Source organism: Arvicola amphibius, chromosome 13 (assembly GCF_903992535.2).
Source record: "Arvicola amphibius chromosome 13, mArvAmp1.2, whole genome shotgun sequence".
NCBI classification, from domain to species: domain Eukaryota; kingdom Metazoa; phylum Chordata; class Mammalia; order Rodentia; family Cricetidae; genus Arvicola; species Arvicola amphibius.
In genome coordinates this window covers 7,866,639-7,890,408 of record NC_052059.1, presented here as the reverse complement: position 1 = coordinate 7,890,408, position 23,770 = coordinate 7,866,639, and the positions used below count along the sequence as shown (strand labels likewise).

Sequence of the window (23,770 nt, the reverse complement as noted above, 5' to 3'; positions counted from 1 at the left end):
TTAGAATCTATAGAAAATCACTACAAGTTTAGTATTGTAGTACATTATCATATAGATCTGCAGGTCAGGAGTCTGAAGTGGGTCCTGAGTTCTGGAGGTTCTAGGAGACTTTTGTCTGCCTTTTCCAGCTGCTGCTGGATTCTTACATTCGTTCACTTTTGGCCAGGGGAAGATGGCTCATACCATCCCTTCTCTTGAATTTCATTTGAGTTTGTGAAGGACATTTAAAAGTAAGGCTATAATTAATGACCCAAATGACCCAAGGTCTGGGAGTCTGCATGTCAAGAAATTTTTGACTTTCTTTCCCCAGCCCCTTCTTGAATGACTCTGTTTTGGAGACTATCCACAGGTAAAAAGTCCAGGTTTCTTGAGAACACTATGTAAAGGAAGTTAAAGATGCCCAAACTGAGAGAAATGATGTGAAGTGAAAGAAGGGAGGGAAGAGACTCCGCGAATCAAAAGTTGTTGTAAGCACACCTGCCTGAAGCAGACTGCTCACCCCCATCTGATGCTGTACGGGATCAGAATGGCTGGGCCTGATCCGCATTTCTAACTTGCAGCATCATGTGTGAATCAAACAGTTTTGCTGAAGCCATAAAGTACCATTCTACCTAAAGGGCCACTAGCACAGAAAGAAGGCAACGTTGATCACTGTGGTCACCTAGCACAAACAGTGGGTTTTTAAAGTCTCTATCACAAATAATTCTTACCCTCTTTTTCCCCACGGGATGGTTCTTTAGAGACACAATAAGCTTTGTGATATTCCAGCATCGTCCACTTCCTAAATACCCAATCCTTTAGTTCAGCAGGGCCTTATTGAATGACTATTCTGGGACTCTGGATCACTCCTTTCCTGATGACAGAGTTGCCTGATTACAGCTCTGTTCTCAGTTCTACCTCCAGCTAGGGCAGAGAGAGGGCACTTTCACTTACCTATGATGCTTTCATGACCTCTAAGCACACCTCATACTGAAAATGGATCATAAAGATTGAGTATCTTACAGCTGAGTCTTACTTTTTATTCATAATAGATTTAAAATGAATAGAGAAAGTCATACATCTTAGCAGTTGTTTTATATCTGAAGTATATCTCATTGGGGTAAAGAAAAAAGTGCAAGAAAGATAAAATATTTGTGTGATTCAATTCTCTATGTCCGCAGTATCAGGTTAACCATGAACATGGAGGACTGCTGTTCATAAGCCTTTCAGTTAGGAAGCATGGCATTACAATCAAATGGGATTTTCCTTGACTGTATATTGTAAAGGGACATGAGGGGCAAGCCTTCTCAGTTGGATCTTTTCTCATGTCCAGGAGGCTTCCACTAGTATGGTTCCAGCAACTTTGCTGAAGGAATTTGGCTGTTTTAAATTAATAAGCTTTATTTGTTGAAAGAAATTTTATTTTAAAAAATGAATTCAGTCATAGAACAGAGATACCCCTCCAGAAAGAAAGCACACAAGCATTCCCCTCTATTAACATCCTATTCAGGAGCTGTGCATTTGTTATCCTAGGTGAGCTTGCCTTGGTACATCTTTGTCACCCACTGGTAACTTCAGACCTGTGTGTGCACAGTAGAAATCAAATGAATCTAAGACTTCAAATGTTTTTGTATTATCATGTACTTTTTTAAAATTACTTTAACTTTCTTTGCGTTGCTTTAGAAAATTTGACATTTTTTTCTCCTAAAACTGCATGGTTTATTTAAGCACACTTGACCTTTAAAATATGTTGACTAACAAATTCTGTTCTACTGCTTTTTTAATGCAGCTCTAAGGAGTACTCACAGAGTTTGACTTGTTATATGGATACGACTTCCTAGCTATGGTTTTATTTGTTGTATTAAAATGACTCAATATGGGAGTTACAGAGAGATTTTACAGTAAAGGAAGATCCAAAGGTTAAGCCAAAATATTCAGAGTCATTGAAGAAAGACCATTGATGTTATTAATAATGTAGCTGATGGCTTCACTAACTTCCAATTGCTGTGATAAAAAGCAACTTGGGGAGGAAAGGGTTTATTTCATCTTAAAGCTTCAGGCCCAGAATCCAGGGAAGTCTGGGTATGAACTCAAAGCTGGAACCTGGAGGCTAGGACTGATACAGAGACTAGGATGGGATCTTGCTGACTGTTCTCCATGGCTTGCTTGTCCTGCCTTCCTATAGCACCCAAAACCCCCAGTCCAGTTTCAGTACTGCCACAGTAATTTGGGACCTCTGTATCAATCAACAGTTAAGAAAATACCCTATAGACTTGACTACAGGCCAGTCCCATGAAGGCTTTTATTCATCTAAGATTCCTATGATCCTAGCTTATATCAAGTTGACATAAAACTATCCAGCACAGTTACATGCATAAGTGTGTGTGTGTGTGCGTGCACACACACACACTCACACTCACACCTTTGTGTCTATATGCTCTAACATGATGCTATATAAAAAGAATGTACTATGTTTTTGCATGCAATATTCTTTATTGATGATATTGAATATTGTGAGAATTTTTTCTGAGACAGATAAATATATTCAAGATTATATACCTTTCAGTATGCACTGGGCTGGTGGCAAGCACTGTTAAAAATATATGTAAATTGGTGATGCTAATAAGTTTTTAAGTTGTTATTATAATCATTCCTTCTGATATTAATTTTATTAAAAATAGTAAAGATGGTGGAGGAAGAACTCAACTTTCTCACTGCACTAGCGATCGAGAAAAAATATCTAGTCAAATAGTCAACTAGACTGCCTTCATCCTCAAGATTGATGGGAAAATTATCAACCAATCACATCTAGTTAGGGTGTGGCTACCTGTAGTCCAGGTAGCAAACCTGGCGCTCTCTCTTTCTCTGCACAGTGCCCACCGGACCGATTGGATTTCGGACCTCCCACTCTTGGAGTGTGAGTTTCGCCTTTTCAACTATTAAAAAATAACTGTTATTCTTGAGCTGGTCTGGTTATTTACCGTACCGACCTAATTTGTCAACACAAGATTCTATGGATGCTTTTGCAATTATGACATTAGAATCACAGCTTCAAACAGAGGCAGAGTCCATAAGAGCTCTGGACTGAGCTCCCAAAGTCCAGTTGACAAGTGAGAGGAGAATATAAGCAAAAAAAAAAAAAAAATAAGGTCAAGACATGATGGATACACCAACTAAAACAGTCTACCTGAGCTAATGGGAGCTCACCAACACCAGCCGGACTGGGAAGGAGCAAGCATAGGACCAAATTAGTCCCTCTGAAGGAGGCTGGCAGTTATATGGCTGGGGCAGAATGAGGGGCCACTGACAGTGGCACCAGGACTTATCTTTACTGCTTGAACTGGCTTTGGGGGAACCTGTTCTCTTTGGATGGATAGCTTGCTCAGCCTAGATATACTAAGGAGAGTCTTGAACCTTCCCCAAAGCAATGTGCCTTACCCTCTCTGGGGAGTGGATGAGGGTGAGGTAGGGGAGTAAGTGAAGGGAATGGGAGAAAAAGAGGGAGTGGGAACTTGGACTGGTATATATGATGAAAAAAGAAGAAAAAATTACAGCTGCACATACTCATAAAGGTAATAGCACAGCTAAGGCTGATAAAATGTTAGTTACAGAGTTTTTTTTTTTTTTTTTAATATGCTTCAATGAATTGTAGGTGTCAGTGAAGGAAGCAACTCTGACCACAAAGGAATAAAAGACATGGTTTATTCTGGAGCAAAATGATTGACTATGGCCTAGATATATAGTTTCAGGTCTCCCCAGATACCATCTTCCAATGAGTTATTAATTTCTCGAAACTTTCATAGTAACTGAACAAAGAAATCTATAAATCAAGATACTTTTTCAAATACACTGGAAGTGCATCAACAAGACCTTGCAGAGCTTTGCTGTAGGCTTTGGAAGTTTTTTGACAATGTTCTTAGACCTTTGATTGGAGGAAAACTCGAGTTCTGTTAAGTCAGTACACCCCAAGTGGTTTTACTATGATTGATTATTATTTATCCTTTCAGACAATACATCTTGACCACAGTTCCACTCTTTCCACTCCTCCCAGATCCCCATACCTCCCCATCTCCCAGATACACTCCTCTTCCATTTCTTGTCAGAAAAGAGCAGGCCTCCCAGTGGTATCAAACAAACACAACCTAATAAGAGATACAATAAGACTAAGCATGAATCCTCATATCAAGGCTGAGCAGGGTAACCCATAAGAGTCTCAAGGGCAGGCAAAAGAGTCAGAGCTACACCCTCACTCCTGTTAAAAGTTCACAAGAAGACCAAACTAACAACTGTAACATATGCAGAGGACCTAACACAGACCCATTCAGTGTCACAGACTTCCGCTTCAGACTCTGTGAGGCGCTGTGTCTCCGGCAGGGGCAATGCACCACAGGCACCGTAAAGCAGTTCGATGGATGAGTTATTAACATAGCAAAATAGTCAGATGGAGGCAACTGGAGGATTTGTGTTAACAAGAAACAATATCAAACAGCAAATATTAACAAAAAGAAAGAGCTGAACAGGGTTCGAGCATCTAGGCAAAATAAGGAAAGAAACACAGAGAAAGAAAGCAAGAAAGGACCGAGCAGAGACTGAAGAGGAAGAAAGGCAATAGGAATCCAGGAAGCAGAAAATGCAGGCCCTGGTTATAGGAAGACTTCTTGTGTGGTGCTAAGGGGCACAGAGGCCCAACTCGGGAGGCTAAGTAGGGGCTTGTAACACTTTGAGAGCTAGGGGTCTAAGGAGGGAGGTCTGCAGAGGATCTAACTCCAAAAGCTGTTAGCTGCTGTTGTCTTCTTGCTCCTGAGGCTGCTGGACCCCTCTGAACCACAGAGGGGTACAGGAGCTGCTTTCAGTGCACAGAGGCATCCTAATTCTCTGGGTAGAAAGGACCCCAGCTGCCTTCGGTCTGCAGCCGTCACAAGTGAGAATGTACTTCCTTTGCAATGATGTATCTTTGCTTATTTAGCCACAGTCAGCTTTAAAAATGTGTAATGTAAATGCCGCGTTTGTATTATGTAGACTTATGCTTTAAAATCAGGCTCCTGACAAAAACTGGATTTTCATTTCAATAAAAATATTTCTGCTTGAAAAAGGTTTGGCTGTTGTTTCTAACTTTTATTATTGTAACTAAGATTTAGATGAATATCTTGTAGCTGCGAATTTCCCTACTACCAACATTTCTTTAAGCATGAGACTTTTGTACATACAGCCATATAGCTCTTTAAAGCTGATATGAATGACACATTTAGCACAAATGGGTTTTCCCAGTTATATAATATATTCTATTAATTTACTAATATTATCAATACTTTTAATATAAAAAATAAAATTATACTGTGATTTTTTTCACATAAAATCCAGATTCCTTAATTCTATCCTTTGTTTTTTGCTTTGTAGATTGAGCAGAGTTCAATATAAAGACATTTGCAATAACAAGATATGTTATCTGATATAATTTATGTAAGTTGAACTACATGAGGTGGATGACACATCTCAGTGGTAGAGCCCTTTCTCAGTGTACATGCGTTTAATCATCGGTATCATCAAAAGTTACATAAAATCAGTAAATAATGGAAGGATAACTACTCTAGTTATGCTAGGTGCCTTTTTGAATTTGAAATAAATACCGATGTAGATTTTATCTTTCTAAAATTGTATTATTTTTCTCACTTCCTAAGCAGTCTAAAAATGATGATTTTTATTTAACTTAACTAGCAATTACTTTATTTTTGTTATTTTCTAATATGAAGGAAAATAACATTTTAGTAACATTTCAAAAGTTGCTGAAGCAGCATTTAATTCTGTTTATCATGAATAATAGGAAAACAAGCAATTATCAGATTTCTCTTTGACTAGACAGTAACAGTGATTAGAGAACAGATGATAAAAACAACGTACTGCTGTGGTGAGGGGAGCTGAACAGGCTGGCGGGGCTGTGCAGTTTCTCTGTGACTGGTAGGCACTGCACACTGAACACAACTGTGAAATGTATATGCATGTAGTACTGGCTAGACTGCCAGTCTCTCTATTAAAAGATGGATTGCCTTTTATGAGTGGAAATTACTAAAGAAGATCAAAGCTATCTTGTTCTTTGAATACCCATGATATCATCACCAAGTCTCCCTAACTGTTCATCGTTTTCTGAAAAGCTTCAGGGTGCCCATTATGTTTAAGCCATTCTTTCCAGTTATCATGGTCATTGAAGGCTTACCACAGAGTCTGGGTTAATTCTGTTTAAAATTCTAACACATTGACCATCCTGTCTATAAATCATAAAAAGATGTATTAATTTCCTTCCAGAATTAATTCTAGATTAGAATATGGTGACTTGTACAGGTCTTTCTTTGTAATATTTGTTCTATTCAGACAATGTGCAGAACTGTAATCAACAGAAAATGGCAGAACCTTTTACTTTAGGGATATGACTTCTTCAGAAAGGAGATGATAAATCACAATTATATAAACTGAGAGAACACATAACATACCTATAATCCGGGCAAGAGGAACCCATTGCATTTGCAAGATTAGAGCTAATCGTTTTTGCAGGGAGTGCAATAAATCAATTTTGAAAATGTCAAGTCAAATCAGGTGTGCTAAGCTATTAACTAGTATGTGGTTTACAACAAAACCAGAAACTGAGTTATAGAATTTATTTCAGACACCTTCATTTGCAAACCACATAAGGAAGGTCTAAGCCATGTTTATATATACAAGCATCTCATGCAGTGATAGGAAAAGAATTGAGCATACAATGCAGAGTAATCCTATTTCTACTTCAAAGAAATTGAATCAATTCATGAAGTTAAGACTTAAATGTTAATCATCATCCCTTTATGGCATTGTGTCCTTAATAGAATCAAGAAACACTAGGTAAAAAATAATTTCATTTTCAGCACATTGTGCAAAGATTTTATTTAAAAAATACTTTATTTGCTTCTTATATGAGCCTTGTCCAGCCTTGATAAGAAGGTTTGTGCCGAGGCTTATTGGATTTGTTATGATATATTTGTTTTCGAGGCAGGGTTTCTCTGTAGCTTTGGAGCCTGTCCTGGAACTAACTCTTGTAGACCAGGCTGGCCTTGAACTCACAGAGATCCGCCTACCTCTGCCTCCCGAGTGCTGGGATTAAAGGCGTGCGCCACCACCGCCCGGCTGTTATGATAGATTTTATGTGTTCATTTGCTATCAGTGGAAGGTCTGTCCTTTTCTGAAGGGAAACTGAGGAGCAGTGGATCTGGGGAAAGAGAGCGATGAGAGAGTTGGAGGAGTGGAGGGAGGGGAGACAGTGTCCAAGATGTATTGTATGAAAAGAAAAATATATAAAAGAGTAAAAAGTAACACATGATTAGAAAATGATCTTAGATTTGCAAATTAATTCTGCAGCCAAGGTGAAATGAATTAATGAATAAAGTGGGGGTAGATTTAAAGATCTATGTTGAACCCAATGATTCTTCTCTAGGCTGCAGAATGTTTTGTCCCAAAGGCTACCCTCAACTAATCATCAAATTGCTTAATGATGTGTCACAAAAGCCTTTTCAGTAACACAGAAGGAACAGAAATTGTAATACTCAGATTCATGATAGTAGATGATTAGGAAGAGGAGATTCTGTTAACTAATTGCTCTGCATCCCTTACATTATTATTAGCCAAAGGTTACTAATTCTTTCCTGATAAAGGTGATGCATTTGTTCATGTTTTATGCTTAGATTCAAATTTGACTGAAAACTACCATATTTAAATCACAGAAAATCATGTTCAACACTGAGGTAAATATATTAACAGTACTTTATCATGGGTTGATGGTTGAAATTTCAAGTTACCAGGACAGAGACCCAGAGATTTGATAATATATTTTAATAGCATCGAGGGGAAAAAAGAAACTCTGTACATGGTTGATAGATGCCATTTTGCCATTTGTAATGTATTAGGCTATTAGTAGGAAAGTTGTATGAAGGTCTGAGGTCATTTCTCACTCTAAATGATGTTTTTCAACCTTGACTGAAATTTGGAACCACCTGGGAGATTTGGAAATTACTGATGTTTAGCTTTCATCCCCAGCGTTTCTGCTGTAATTGATCTGAGGTCCAGACTGGATATTAGAACTCTGTAGCGAGGTTGGAAATCACTGCCCCAGAAAATCTTGGGATGTGAGTTTTTAAAGTACACATATGCAGATATAACCAAGCTGTAAATATTATGGCAAAATTATTAATGAATATTGGTTAAAGATACCACGTTAGACAAGGAAGGCAACTAGAGAAACATTTCTCCAACCCTAAAAAGGTGTTTGCCTTGGATTTAAGAGTGTGAAATCAATAGTCTAAATAATTTCTATGAAAACAATGAGTATTACATGAATAGTTCTCAGGAAAATCAGTTCTGTCAATGATGAATTTGTTTATGAAGCTATAATAACGCAAAAGGAGATTTTCAAATTAGTGCTTCTAAGAGGCAAAATAACACTGGGAGAGCACAGATGCTCAACTAAAGTATTCCAAATTATTTCTGATGTGTAATTGGTATCATTATTTTGAGTTTACTGTATTTTTTGAAAAAAGCTTTCTTCAAATCATTATGTCAACCAATCAAATGTTCATATTACACACATACAGTTTGTTGTTATTTTGGGTGTAAAGCTAGCTGTGCGGGAGCCGGGTGGAACGAAAAGCAGGTCCCGCTCCTTATCACTACAATACTTAATTTTCATAAATATAAATGATACAACAAACACATCACCCAAGTTTTTGTGGAGACAGTAAATATTTTTTTCAGTCGGATAGTTAAACAGAATTGTTTCCCTAACTCTAGGGCTGGGGATTGGAGATTTGTCCTTTGTGACTTACGAGAACAGTGGATATGGGTATAAAAATAGTAAAGAAATAATTAGTTTTAAAAAAAAAACACTGAACTCCACATTTAGCAAAGTTAATGAGAGTCCTTACGGTCTTAAAGCTTCATATCAGCATGTAAATGAGAACTACAAACCAACAGAGAATAACCTCAGCATCCACGAGTATTTAGCTAAAAATGTCTTCTTTCTCCTGATGATTCTGTATCCCCTAGTTTTACTTCAGACAGATGGTTCTTCCCCTAAAAGACTCCAAATAAATTTTGCATCCTTTGTGGTTTACATTTTTTTCAGGGACCATTGGTAGGAAAAAATAACATTTTAAAATGCATTTTGAATTGACTGGCTCTTTTACAGTCTGTGTTTTAGTAATGTAGCTCAGTTAGTATTGTCTAGATAATCAGGAATAATTATTCTTTGACGGGGTTACGGTAGCTTAGCAGTATACTATATTCTTTGATATTCTGAATATTTAAATTGTTACAATATGAGTAATTAGAAATATTTAACCTTATGACCACTTGACACAGCAGTAAGTTAGCACACAGGGACTACAAAGAGAAAGATTGTGTTGTGAACCGAAGAGTTTGACATGGAAGTTATCGAAGGACAAAGAAAAAAGTCTTAAATTATGTTTCTTTTCTTAGAATTTGTGTAGAATTCTAAAGCAGCAGCAGAAGTTTGTTTGCAGTCATTAGGTAAACTTTGATAGTTCTTCTCTCTTGACAGTACCCCAGCCCTTGACTGAGATGGGCCCTAACTTAATGTAAGGTAATATTCAAGGGTTAAGAGCTCTCAGCTGAACTCTGTCTCCGATCAGATCTTATGACGGTACCCTATAAAGTGAGTAGGACAGAAAAAGGATTCACTAAATACCATAGAATCCACGTCAAACAGCTGAATAAGGACATTGTGGTCATAAAAAAGGTGAAAGGGGGGGCATATGGAAAAAAGTTGATCATTTAATCAGTTCTCCATACACTAATTTTAACAGGTCACATCTGAAAAGACACAGAAAAATAATACAAAGACTAAATGGCTGGTGGCAAGGGTTCTCTAAAGATAGTCTGCCAGCCCTGGTCATCCAGAGGCTCCTTTGTGCCATGTGACAGCAGCTCTTTCCCAGGGGACACATTGTCTAGGTGTGTGTCTCAGTGTTCTAGTCTCCATTCTACTGACTCACAGTCTAGAGAGGGAAGACACCTCCCTGATCCTAAGGCAATGGTCAAGCTAGCTCTGTAAACAATATTCTTCATCAGGAGGCTTGTCTCTAATGATACACTTCCTCCAGCAAGGCCACACCTACTCTGAGAAGGCCATATTATTCCAACAAGGCCACAACCACTCTAACAAGACAACACCTACTCCTCCAAGGCCACGCCCCCATTCCAACAAAGCCACATCACTCCAATAAGGCCATACTCACCCCAACAAAGCCATATCACTCCATCAAGACCACACCCACTCCAACAATTCTACCCCTCTTCCAACTTAGCCACACTTCCTAATATTGTAGCTCCCTAGGAGGGCCAGTTCCATTCAAACAACCCCCCAAAAGAATACTGTGTAAACTGTTTCAGCAGGTATGTAAATTCTAGTAGACAGTCAGGGACTTCCTCTCATTCAGAACTACAAAGATGTGTTTCTTGGGGGTATGCAGAATGCTGTCTAGATTGTTCCATCTTCTTTACATGCATGTGTAATTCTGCCTGACTGTAAGAGATTTAAATGTCAGCCTTCTTAAATGTGTTTTGTGTAACTTGTGTATACAGATTTATTTTAAGGTGAGACGAGAAGGAAGAGAACATTAATTTCAGATGGCTTTAAGCAAATATTAGAAAGGTGAGCTCTCATAGGCTTCCAAATATCTTTTGGCTAGTTGACATTTACAAACCCTGAGCCGGCTAAGCTTTCTCCCTTAGCAATATTAAGGCTTTATAGCGTGTCAAGGATATGTGGAATGAACTATGCCATTCAAGAATAGCAAAGAAAAGACAGGACTGTATCCACTGTGAGTAGACATCAGGAAATCACACTTTGTGTTATATGAAACATCGTATTATATAGCACTACAGGGTGTAATCATCTTTTCTGCTGCTTATGGTGTTGAAAATGTTTGCTCCCTTTTCACCTTGCTACTTTAAGATCCACTTTTGATTTTATTATTTATCTTTCATTCATTTGAGTAGCAAATTATCTCCTTCAGTTTGAGAACACTGTTTGAAATTCTGGAGGATATCTCATAAAACTTAAGAAAACCGTCAGCACTGTTGACGGGAAGTGCTAACAAGAATTGCTTAAGGCTGTAAATTGAGAACCAACTAATTCTACTTCTTTAAATTGTGTGTGTGTGTGTGTGTGTGTGTGTGTGTATGACTCCTTTCTCTTACATAACAGTATTTTATGTATGTGCAAACCCTTAATGTTAGCGACAGAAAAAAATTATAAGAGAAAATAATTTCAAAAGTTTGCAAACCATTGCCAATCTTCATCCTCACACTGCAGCTGGAGGAAAGAGGTCAAAGCAGTATGTGTGGGTGATAATAGCTGATGCTATCAGTACACAGGAAAATATTTCAGATATATGCAAATATGGAAATAAGTTTAGGAATTATTTCAACCTTTAAATTTTTTATTTTCAAATTTTTATTATGGTAAAAATATAGATAGCATAGTCGATACTTTCTTAATGACTTTTAATTATACAACCCAGTGTTAAATCCATTCACATTGTTATATAAACCATCTCCTCCCCAGATTACTCTTCTGATTTCAAAATTGAAATTACATGAATTAAATGCTTCCTTTTCAATTTTCTAGCAGTCCCTGCCAACCATTTTCCTGATTTAATGATCTTATTTATTAACTCCTGAAAGCCATACCCATTCAGAAATAAAAGCAATTTAATAGGGTAAACATATTATAACTTTCATTAAATCAAGACTGCTTGCTACTTGTTTCTCTGCTCTGTGGATTTTGTTTTTCTTTGGTCATTTTTGAGATTATAATACAATTCCAACATTTCTTCATTTCATTCCCTCATTAGTAAACCCTCCTATGTATACTTCCTGGCTCTCCTTTAAACTTAAGGCCTCTTTTTTTTTCTCATTAATTGCTGTTGCATGCACCAATGTATATTCATATACACTCCTAAATATAGCATGGTCAGTTCATATTCTGTTACTTGTATGTCCATTTTCAAGGCAGATCATTGGCACTGGACAACCAATTGGTGTTCTCTTCCCTGGGATGACTGCCTCTTCCACTACCAGTTTTCCTTAGTTCTCTGTGTAGGGTTGGGGCCTGTGGGTTTTGCTCATTCACCTTTGCATGTCTATTGGCATCATCCTCGTTCACCTTGTACTGTCATGGTGCAGAGAATTTATAGATGTAGCTTCTGATGTTAGCAAGACGCACAATCTAGCAGAAAGCTTTTACTATCTCTTCCCCCTCCCTCTCGTCCCCTGTCTCTTTCTTTCTCTCCTCTGTATAGCTTCTCACTTATGATCGTGTGTAAGTTTATATGTAATTATAAATACATGTACACATATACTGCCAATGGATTTAGTAACAATGTATTTACAAGATACTATCAACAAATAAATAAAAATTTGAAAACCAACAATTAGGAAAACAAACTCCTCCAAGGAGTTTGACTTCTGTGTAAAGTGATCATCAATAATGTGAGAGTCTTGATATATGTATGGATACCTATCATCAGATCCATTCTGTTTAATATTTTTACTTTTCATGGCTAGAAATGTTTATAATTATTCAACTTCACAATTTCTCTTATGTTTATAGGAAATATTTGAGTAGGAAAAATATAAAGTTCACTTTAAAGTTAACAAAATATTAGTTCTTAGCATAATATAAGTGCATTATTTTATTATTAAATAAGGTAATAAAATAGATTATATGTATTATATATCATGGATTTATCTAACTACATTTGCTACTTCAGTTATTTTGAATTTTTACTTTTCTACATGTGCATTTATAAGTTTTTGGATATGTCAGCTAATACAGAAAATATCCACTGTTATTTCTTCATCAATTTTTAGGCTTTTTCCAAAAATTTGAACTGGATAGAGAGTTGTATTTGGCTATTTTCATTTTAGTGCCCATATTTCTGTAGGTATTTTGATTGCCGTTTCTCAAATTTTAAGTACTCCATTCTATTTTTACTTTGTATTTCTTCAAAATATAATTTTGTTCATTTACAGTCATAAGATACTCTCTCTTGTGTGTAGTGGTAATGTAGTAAATCTCTATAAAAATTCTTGGATTACTGAGAAAAGCCATCTCTTGTTCTTCTCTTTACTGAGATATCATTCAGATGCTCGTAACCTTCATCCTCTAAAGAGGTGCAATCCAGTGACTTGTATGTGGACAAGTTTATGTTGTAAACAACAAAATATGCAGAAAATCTTTGTCATTTTGAAAACAGGCAAACAAACAAACATCAAAATCCTGCACTTTTGACTGTCCAGTTCATGTTTCCTTCATCTTACCTTTAGCCACTAGCAATGACTCATTTACTTTCTATTTAGTCCCACAATTTTCTATAGATCAAATTATATAACATTTTACTCCTGCCCAGCCATCTTCACTTAACACAGCATTTTCATGACCTGCATATGTAGTGTATACTAGAAACCAAATGCTTCTTATGAGTAAACAGTACTCCATTGCTTGTGTATACCATCCTATTTATTTGTTTGACCGTTGATGGATATTTACTTAGTTTTGCTTTTTGGCTGTTATGTTTAAGTATCTCTGTAAACACTTGCATGTAGTGCTTTACAAGTATTTGTTTTCAATTTTATTAGATATGTTTCTAGGAGTGGAATTATTTAGTTACTTGATGAACTTTAATGTTTTGAAAAACAGCAAGCCCATTTAGAAAGCGGTTGCATTATTTAGTATTCCCACATGCAATTATGTGAGACTGTTTGCACACTGTCATTTAATGTTAGTTCCTGTTTTATTTTTGTTGTTTTGACCATAGCTATCCCTGTTAGTATGTCTTTGTGGTCTTGATCTGCATTTTGCTAACTACTAATATCTTCTGAGGTATTTTCCATTCAAATGTCTTTTCTGGTGAAATGTCTGGTTATACCATCTGTCCTCCTCTTTAAATCTGAGCTCCCTTGTTTTATCATAGTTGAGCAAGAGGAATACATTATATCCAAATACAAGTCACTTACAAGACAAATGATCTCCAAAATAGTTCTCATGGTCTATAGTTTCTTTCACTGCCATGGTGATGTCTTCAGAAGCATATAAAATTTAAGTACAATTTATCTCCTTCTCTCATGTCCCTTGCAATTAGATAAAGAGCCATTGCATAATTCATAACCATGAAGTTTTGACTTGTTTTCTTCTATGGGGTTTGTACTTCTAAATTTTACGTTTAAGCTTCTTCCCCCATTTTTGGCATACAAAGTTTTCCACAGTAGCCCAGAATGGGGTATAACAAAGGTTTATTTATCTGGGGATAAATTCACAGAAAGTATAGCTATCCATAGTCCTCTGCAAGCACTGGGCACTGGAACTGAATCCAGCAGCCAGGAGACCTGCTCATGCTTTTCATAAGCATTTAAAGTATAGAGACCACACCCAAGTGGGCCAGTATCTTAAAGGCTATTAAGTGAAGAAGTCCCCTCAGGACCCCACTTTCAGTAAAGTTTTGTAAGTGTCATAAGGTCAGAATAAAATTTCTTTGTTTAACATCTATTTTATTGCTACCTTTCCTGTTTTTCTTTTATTGTTACTTTTAGATGAAATCATTGTATTTATCATTTTACATAAAATCTTTGCTAGACCAAAGTATAATTTATTTTATATTTCTAACTTTGATTAATCTACTCATTGGTTTTATGTTTCTCTGTCTCCATCCCTGTCTTCACCTCTCTCTCTCTCTCTCTCTCTCTCTCTCTCTCTCTCTCTCTCTCTCTCTCTCTGTATATGTACTTCCTTAGATGTTTTTATATAGCTGAATCTATTTCTTGATTATATATTAGAATATTCATACTTTACTTTCTTTTCATACAAAGTTAACTTTTTGTCTTTTACAATCTGATAGAATATTTTTGTCTGTCCAGTTCCCTTGGATGTCAAGAAATTAAGCTACAAAGGCAATGGGCGTGAAAGGCAGAGGAAAGTGATATTCTGTATGTTCGTAAGACCAGCCACAGAGTCAGCTGAGGCCACTGAAAACGTTTAGCTGACAGAGACATACGCACGTGTAGTTGAAGTGACAAATAACAGACACACAGTCACATTCACAAAGGCCGTTACAGTTGGCTACCAGTGAATATTTCATTTTCTCTAGATCTTAGTTTGTAAGTAATGAAACAGACACTAACTCATTAAATGACAACTGTAACAATATCTTTTGTAAAACTGGTTTTCATATCACTATAGGCCTTTTTCACTAAATTTGTGGATGAACGTCACAATTTAGTTGAGATGAAGAACTTCTATTAAGCGATAAGTTAATAGTGAGGGTTTGTTAATATCTAATGATCTGATTTAACCAAGAATGCTTTACAGTACTCATAGGCATGATAGACAGCATTTAAATTTTCGTATCTACTATGACTTTTGTTTGCTTTAATCAAATGCCTACATCTCTTGGTGTCATTAAAATAATCATTACTTACATCGGGCTCACATAAGGTTGGCCTAGTAAGGGAACAGTCAGTTACAAAAGCCAACAGTCTTAGGAGGTTGAACCTTATAATACTGTGAGAAAAGGAACAATGGTCTTCAGCAGTCTACCCACTGCTGAGATCACCAGGACCTAGCGAATAACTTCAAGCCTATGATTACACAGATCACCCTAGATAAACTCAGTGGGCTTCAAGACAAACTGAAGTAACCATGCTTATTTGTAGGGAAGACATCAGCTAGACCAGGAGTATCCAGCAGAGAAACAGAGTAGGGATAAGAGGAGTCAGTATGTACTGTGTACATGTGTGTTCACATGTGTTCACACGTGTAAATACAGTATATACTGACTTGTAAAAGAACAAATTTAATTAGTACATTCCTAAACAAAGTGTTTCCTAAAGTAAACAAATTCACAAAATAAAAACTCTTTCATACACTCACTATAGGTTTATTCTGGTGTCACATCATTTAAAATTTTTTTGTCACTACAAGTTGGAATTAAATTTGTGTGGATATAAATCAAAGCTGGCTAAAGGTAGACACTTCATTTTTATAGACTTACTAAAATGCAGTATAAGAGATGTGTCTACATAAGATTATGAAAGCAAACATTCAGAAGAAGTATATTTTCTTCAGTGTTCTGGAGTGAGTGGCTAAAACCAAATGAAATCAGTGAACTGAACTTAAAAATTGATTTGTTAACTTTTTCCCTTAGGTAGATATTATGGTTATGTTAGAATACTTAAGCTCCACAGAGTTGCATTTAAAATACTGCTATATATAAGCATAGTACCACTCATTTTTTTTTAGAGGTTCTTTTCCTTTGGGGGCTGAAAATAATTAATGTAGCTCTCAGGAGCGCCCTCTCTGTGCTTGCTAATCTGGCTTTTGGCTCTGCCTGCTCAGTCTCCCATTTGCTGCTCTCTGAAAAGACACTGCTGTGGGCTGCCAGGTGATTTGCTCTTTGCTGTTTCCTTAGCAGTAGAAAGATAAGAAAATCATAGACAGAGAGTCATCAGGAGATGGGACCTGCATCTAAAAGATGCATCTGATTTAGTTATGGAATTTTCCTCTAAAAAAGAATATGAATAGGGAGTGGCTGTTTATAAAGCTGGATAAGCAGCCTTAAACCATGAAGAAAATGTGTGAAGTTCAAAACATATAGGACACCTGGTTTATTTTGACTATTTACCATCAATGGTAATGAAATAGAAATAAGCTCCAGATCTTTCAAAGTCACATTTCCATGTGGGCCACATCTTTATCATTATGTTTATTTTAATAGCATAGAAAGGTCTGGGATATTTAAGTTGGAGAGGCTAGTGATGGTGAGGGAAAGTCTCCAGGAGAGTTGGTCTTACTGGGAGTCAACTAAGAGCCAGGCTTTACCTCTACCTTCATTTGTAAACAAATGCCATAGTTATCTTTGTACTGTGTTGATAAAACACTATGACCAATGCAATTTTTAGATGAATGAGTTTATTTTGGGCTCAAAGCTCCAGAGAGTTCATGACATAGAGGTACCATGTAGCAGGTAGCCAGGTAGCCAGCAGCTAAAGACACCTGGGACCTCACAAGTGCAACTGCAACAGGAGGCAGGGAACTAAGGACTGGCACAAAGTTTTGAATCTTCTGTGTCACACTAGTGACACACCTCCTCAACAAGGCCACAGCTTTTAATCCAATACAGTTTCACCAACTAGGGATAAAGGATTTAAATGTAAGAGACAATCGGGTGTGTTTTTATTCAAAGGAACACAATAAAGTTCATTCACAATATAGGCAGTAGAAAAGAAAAATTATGGGCTTCAGACTAACAAGGGCATAAACCTAGTTTTTCCAGTTACTAATATAAGATAACCAGGAATATTTTGCCTTCTAAGACTTCTGTCCTCGTATCTGTAAATGCAGAAGTAACCAGCACTAAATCGCAGCATCAATTGATGAAATTTGTGTAACTAATGTATAGTGTCTCACAAGTTACTGGCTTATCGTTGTACCAAATAAGTACTATTATAAAAGCAAGACATTTTTGGAATCATTATTTTGATACCCTCTAGTTATAACTTATCTTAGCTTGTCAGCCCCAAATGCCTTGACATGATCATTTATAAACAGGAGACAGTTACTGCACAGAGCTCTGTAGCATGGGAGTCAAATATCATGGAACTGTCCCCAGAAATGCTGTCTGCTGAGAGTGTCCTTTCTCCTTCAGAGCTGATGCCTGTGTGGGTGCTCACATAAGAGTAGTGCAGGAACTTTCTAAGTTCTCTTTCATAAAGGGCTTTCTCTCCAATTCAAGGTTATCTGAATACCTTCTAATTGTCTGATCTTCTAGTATTACTGCAATGGTTATTGTTTCAACATAGGAATCCTGGGGATACACACATTCATAATATGACACATAGTACCAGGCAAGCTACAAATAACATATTTATAGATAGATGGATATATAGGAAGATACAGAGATACAGAAAAAAAAATCAATCTGCTTTTTAAAATATAAATTTATGCCTATTGTATAAAAACAAATATTAGATATTTCAGCAAATAAAATATGATATGAAATTTATGGATGAATCCTGAAAATACACTATTAATAAAATCATATTCTGATGACTACGTCTTTGAAGCGCTCCATCCCTTGTGAGTCATGGGGCAAAAGAACAAAACCTAAAGTAGTAAAGAGAAGCTGATAATGTCTAATAAAGGTTTAAAGGAGCAGATGATCCCATGTCAGCATCTGGAGTATGAAAGGTAATTGTTCCCTTTGGAATTCACATTGTGTCACCTTCCTCAAGGAAAGGGCACTCAACTAATCATCAGCATTACCTGATCTTCATGTACAGGTGCCACACATGGCTGGCCTTCTTCCAAAAGCACAGCTGCTCCCACATCAGCTTTACCACTTGTGTGCATCAGGTCACAAGCCCTTAAGTTGCTCTGGTTTCAGAATGGCTTGTTGATGAACACCTCTAACTACAAGCTCTTGGATTTTCTCCCTTCCATCACTCTTACTGAGTTTCATGCTAACTCCAAAAGAGGGTCTCCTGGCCTTACAGGTGTTCATAATTTCCATTGGCATCATTCCTCATTGTAAATTTATCACTCATATCCATTGTCTTATCAGGAATCTTGATATCATCAATAGCTCTTTACACTGCATTGTAAAATTCCAGGGCTCTGAGAAGACCCTTCACCTCAATTTCTTATTCTCCCTGTTCTTTGAATTTTAAAACATTCTTTTCTTATATTTCTGAATCTGACACACAGTAATATAGTTTTATCTCTTTGCATTTTTCTTAGACTTTAAAGTTTCTTTATAGCTTCAGCTATTTCTTTAATAATCGTAAATATCTCAGATGTGTTAAATATGGAATTTAGATTCCTATTTAAAATGATTCATTGCCAAGCTAAACCTGCATCTATACCCTTCAAAACTGACCACCATGGGCATAGAAATACAGCATTTCAAACAATTCTTCCTTAGATCTATATGCCATTGTGGTATTTTGTTAGTGAAGACTGAACATAAATGGTGGAAAGACTGATGAGCTTCAGGCAATGTACTGAAAAATCTCTAAAGAAAGAGATGAATAGATTTTACTCAGACTGAATTATAGTTATAAATAAACTTAAATTTCCAGAACACTATACGCTATGGATTACAAAGCTTAATGTACTATCAATTTCTTCTATAGTTTCAATGAATGTACCCATTAGGTTAACAGCTATTGGGTCTATTTCATAACTAAAATACTATTTAAAATGATGATAGTTTGTGGCAAACAAGACTGACTGGGCCCCTTTACAAGATTTTATATGGAAACTACGGGTATTTTCTGAAAAACACAAAGATTATCTAATTTTCTATAAAAAAAAAATAGAAAAGTTTAAAGCATTCAACTGGCTGCTTTCTCCTTTAAAACTAAGTCCTCATTACTTCAGTAAGGTGTAGATCAAATATCTATAACTATACATTTAAATTAAATTGGTAAATTTATGCATACATTTCAGTGTTACATATGGGGATGTAAAACATCTTGCCTGTTACTTTATTCATATTGATGGTAGCCATATCTGGAGTTTGTAGGTTCTTGGTTTCATTGGCTTTTATAGCTGCTTAGGTTAGATATATTATGCTGTATCAGTCCCTGTTGGCTCGATACTACTTGGAGTTTTAAGAAGTTGAGCATCATTGGGATAACACGTGTTAACAGTAAAGCAAATAGGATAAATGTACCATGAATAGCACAAAATATTTCCTGCAATGTCACATGCAGAGTCATGCTGCATTTTGTCAGTTTGAGTAAATATAAAAGTTCCCAACTCATGAATCAGTCTAGTATTCTGACTCCCACAGTGGAAACAGAGATTATGAAAACAGCTAGTTCCTAGTTACCATAAATCAGGGCTCCTATTCGATCCTGCTCAAAGAAAGCTATTTAGAGTGCTACCATTACAAATATATGCAAGAAGATGAGGTAATGAGCACCTGTACTTTTAAGATAGCAGCTGACTTGCTTTTTGCTTTCATTATCAGTCAATAGCCCAAATGATTAAATGTACCCAAGCAAATGCATTTGAAGTATGTATCTACGTATCTAAATATCTGAACTCACCATAGGTGAGTGTTGTCATTTATACATTACCTCCTGACTTTTATGAGAATTTGCCAACATTTCTGTTATTTATCTTTTAAGTGGTGGTCAACAAACCATATCATTTTTTCAGAAGCCAATTATGGAGTGAGGAAAGGATGTGAGGTGCTCTCTGCACGTCTGAGGTACCCAATTCTCACTTATATCTGTGCCTGATGAGTTAGTACTGCCCTCTAAAATGAAACAGATTTTGAATTGCTTTCTTGAAAAATTGATGAAGCATTTTATTTGGTGAAAAATTATAATCATGCCATTAAAAGCCTGTACTTTGACTTAAAAGACTGATGTTCTACATGGATGAGGAGAAAATTGGGAAATAGGACTGCCAACTTGTAAAATTACATGAGTCCTCAAAGCTACAGGGCTACTGGGTAGACTCATAACAAATGAAAAGAAACAAATAGTTGAAGTCACAGATAAAATAATAGTTACAGCTTCATCATATCCTAGGTTATCGTGTATGCTGGTCATCAAATTTTAGATGAGAATGGGAATTGTTTCATGTTATAACAACCTACATATATGAAATTTTTTTCTCATTTTTTTATTAAAGATTTCCATCTCCTCCCCTCCTCCTCCCCCTTCCTTCTCCTCCCTTCCACCCATACCCCCACTCCACCCCTCTCCAAGACAAAGAGCCATCAGGGTTCCCTTCACTATGTTAAGTCCAAGGTCCTTCCAGCTCCTCCTAAGTCCAGGAAGGTGAGCAACCAAACTGACAAGGCTCACAGTGAGCCCACCATGCTGTAGAGTTCATGTTCATTGCCATTGTCCTTGGTTTCTCAGTCCTCCTCCACTGTCAGCCACATTCAGAGAGTCCGGTTTGGTCCCCTGTTCCATCAGTCCCCTTCCAACTGGACTTGGTGGTCTCCCGTTAGATCTGTCCCACCATCTCAATGGGTGAACACACCCCTCACTGTCCTGACTTCCTTGCTCATGATCTCTCCCCTTTTGCTCCTCATCAGGACCTTGGGAGCTCAGTCCGGTGCTCCTATGTGGGGCTCTGTCATTTTCTCCATCCAATGCCAGGTGAAGGTTCTATGGTGATATGCAAGATATTCATGAGTATGGCAATAGGATCTGGACATTTCTGGCACCCTCTCCTCAGCTGCCCAAGGACCTAGGTGGGGGCGTCTTCCTACTCGGCGGTAAAAAACAATGACATCTTGAATTTTGCATGCAAATGGATGGAAATAGAAAACACCATTCTGAGTGAGGTAACCCAGGCCCAAAAAGATGAACATGGGTTGTACTCACTCATAATTGGTTTCTAGCCATAAATAAAGGACATCGAGCCTATAATTCGTAAAAAATCCTAGAGAAGCTATATAAGAAGGTGAACCCAAAGAAAAACATACAGTTATCCTCCTGGATACTGGAAGTAGACAAGATTGCCGGACAAAAAAAGGGAACATGGGGGTGGGGTGGGATGGGGGGAGGGGGGATGGGGAGAGAAAAGTGTGAAGTGGAGGATGGGAAGAGCTTGGGGGAATAGGATGGTTGGGATATAGGAAGGGTGGATATGGGAACAAGGAATTATATATCTTAGTTAAGGAAGCATTCTAGGGTTGGCAGAGACATATATGAAATTTTAAGGATAATTTTTGACTTCTTTCAAAACATTTGTAAATCCTTTATAGTGAATATTAAATATACTTGGGGTTTAAGAATTAATATAATTATTTGTCCTTGACCATAGACTTTTGGCCAGGTTTAAAGTACCAGGCAGAAATCTGTCTTGTAGAGTAGGTCTTACATCCAATCAGAAAGTAGTTGGTTAGCCCATAACTTCCATGCCATGATTGCACGAGAAGATAAAGTTAGTGTTGTAGCAGGCTAGGTATGGCTCACACAGAGAGAATTTTCCTGTCAATTCGATGTTCATTTCTCAATTGCCTGCAATCAAAGTGAGTAATAGCAATTACTATTATGGTGGACAACGGAAAGCAATGGCAGTGCCAGTTTTATTTTAGACAGCTCAGAGCCTCCCTGCTAAGAACTCATCCTATGCTGCTTCAGATACTTGCCTTTAAAGACCCTTGTTTGCAGGAAACAGCATTTCCCACCAAGGCAGAGTATTTCAGTTTAAGCTCCTTTAAAACTGAATTATATTTTCTTTTTTTTTTTTTTTTGGAGGGAGGAGGAAAGGGTTTATTTGGCTTATACTTGAGCATTGTTGTTCATCACTGAAGGAAGTCTGCATTATATTTTCTAACTAACTTACGTACTAGTTAATTTCCATAAGACTTCTTGCACATCCTTAGTTTTGGATAACTGACCATCTCTTCGTTTATCCCTTTTCCTTAAACCTTTAACCCAGAGTCTACAGATTAAGTGTCCACTTAAGGTCTGCCCACTGCCCTTCCCTGTCACCCATGCTCGGCTTGTCCTCCAAATCACTACTTTCTTCAGTTGATGATCTTAGGTTTCCATAGAGATTTTCATGAGCACTTTGTTTTGACTAAACTTTCCACCAACACCTCATTTCACCATCCCCACCCGCTTCTATACAGTATCCTTCCTGCCCCTACTGTAGCTCTTCCCCTTTCTTAAGGCATCCACTTCCTGTAGCTTCTTTAGTTCTTGGCATGCACATATACTCTCCTTTAAACATACAGTAGTTTTGAAGTCAGGATTTAAATATCAGAGTGAAAAGGTGGTGTTTCTCTTTCTGAGTCTAGATAATTTATCAAGATTTATCCAATTATGCAAATTTCATTTAATTTTCTTCATACTTTATTAGTATTCCACTGTGTTTATATATCACAATTTCTTCTTGATTATGAATCTTTTTATTCTACTTTGTAGCTATTGTGAATAAAGCCATAATAATCACAAATGTTCAAATATTTATGTACTATGATGCAGATTTCTCTGGGTATATGTCCAGAAGGGATATATCTGGATCATAAAGTAATTCCATTTCTAGATTTTTTTAAAAATAATCTTCTGACTGCTTTCCAAAGTGACCACCTTGGTTTACACTTCTGCTGTAGTGTGTAAGGTTTTCCTTTGCTACATCTATTTATTGTTACTTGTCTTTCTGATCATTTCCTCATTTCTAGTAAAATTAAACCTTAAGATGGTCTTAATTTACATTTACCTGTTAGGTAAGACAGTTGAACACTTACAAATTGTTTTTCAGCCATTCATATTTCTTGTTTTGGGGAGTTTTTGCTGAACTCCATAGTCCCTTCTTTAATATGTCCTAGAGAGGTATTTTTATAGTGGTTATTATTTAATGGTAATGGAGACTCATACCTGATCAAAATGCCAAGCATAGGTAACTGGTGCTCTTCTGTCCGTGGGTCAACTCTATCAACTTACCTACAGCCAAGTCTCTAACTCTGACCTTCAGACCAAGCAGACTAGGCTCATGTTTTTGGGTTCACACATTTGAGATTATCTAGAAATTAAGGTTTGTCCAGTGCCCAAGCTTAGGAAGTTGGCTAGTATGTGTATGTCTTTGCGTGTGTTTATTTAAGTATGAACCTATGTAAACATTTTTACCTAAGGTTTGTCCTTTTCTTAGTGTCCCCTAATCATGAATAAAAAGTCGATCCTCTACTGAATATTTTTGGTAGGTAGGTTTTTTTTAAACAAT

The 23,770-nt window shown here is 36.9% G+C and overlaps 1 protein-coding gene across 1 annotated transcript in view; it reads left to right on the top strand.

The window, feature by feature from the left end:
* The window catches only part of Gpc5 (glypican 5), a 522,879-nt gene that overhangs the window by 450,244 nt on the left and 48,865 nt on the right, over nt 1-23,770 (top strand). The gene's annotated exons all lie outside the window — the stretch shown is intronic.